We start from the raw sequence: 972 nt of genomic DNA, 5'->3' as shown, positions 1-972 counted from the left end.
TGACTTCAGTTACTATGTAACTATTTTACCGATGAATGGAAATAAAAGTTAAGTTTTAAACTGCGGAAAATTCAATCTTCATCATTGTCCTTGGAAGCAGCTGGCATATTTTATCATTACATTGGGAATATCATCAGCAGGACAAAGTTCACCTGCATGCCGAGCCCCCATAGGACTACTATTGGATCTACATAGGGTGAGCTGATACAACAAATTTTTGTATACATGCTGGGACATGTTGGTGCAAGAGTGACTGAAAGCAGAATTGCAGGTTTTCTCTGTTATATATCTCATGTCATCTTCATTATATGCATTTTTTTATGTAGATGATGAACCCCATATAGGGATCACAATGTACATTTTTTTTCTTTCAGTATGCCTTTGTAGAATGGGAGGAAATCCACACAATGAGAACATACAAACTCCTTGCAGATGTTCTTCCTGGCAGGATTCAAACCCAGGACTCCAGCGATGCAAGGCTGCAGTGCTAACCACTGAGCCACTGTGTTGCCCCTAAAGCTTCGGCTGACAAGCACCCCAGATGGGACTCGAACCCACAATCCCTGGCTTAGGAGGCCAGTGCCTTATCCATTTGGCAACTGGGGCTGGATGCATCTACTTCATTATATGTATTATCTTGCTATAGATATTTTTCTTCAAGGATAGGTAGCTACTTGGGGTAACGTGGTTTTGCCCAATGCCCTGGTATCCATGTAGTCGCCAATTTCAAACATTTCCTAAGTAGATTTTCCTGTGTAATGACAAATCCATCCAGCCAACAGACCCCAACCACAGACTCAACCAGTGCCCCAACTAATTCAGCAATAACCCTGGTGGACGCCAAAGATATATATATTTTATTAAAACAGCCTCAAATTTTACATGACGTACAATTCAGCAATGAGTATACAGAATGTCAGCGGAACTGTAGGCAGGTAAGAAATGTGTGCACACCCTTTATATGGGATATTC

The 972-nt window shown here is 41.4% G+C and overlaps 1 non-coding gene across 1 annotated transcript; it reads right to left on the bottom strand.

The window, feature by feature from the left end:
- Window positions 1–533: 533 nt before the first annotated feature.
- On the bottom strand, window positions 534–606 carry TRNAR-CCU (transfer RNA arginine (anticodon CCU)). The gene has a single exon. It is a non-coding gene; the product is annotated as a tRNA-Arg (tRNA).
- Window positions 607–972: the final 366 nt, after the last annotated feature.

The sequence above is a fragment of the Leptodactylus fuscus genome, chromosome 7 (genome assembly GCF_031893055.1).
Source record: "Leptodactylus fuscus isolate aLepFus1 chromosome 7, aLepFus1.hap2, whole genome shotgun sequence".
NCBI classification, from domain to species: Eukaryota; Metazoa; Chordata; class Amphibia; order Anura; family Leptodactylidae; genus Leptodactylus; species Leptodactylus fuscus.
This window is presented reverse-complemented; position numbering and strand designations above follow the sequence as displayed.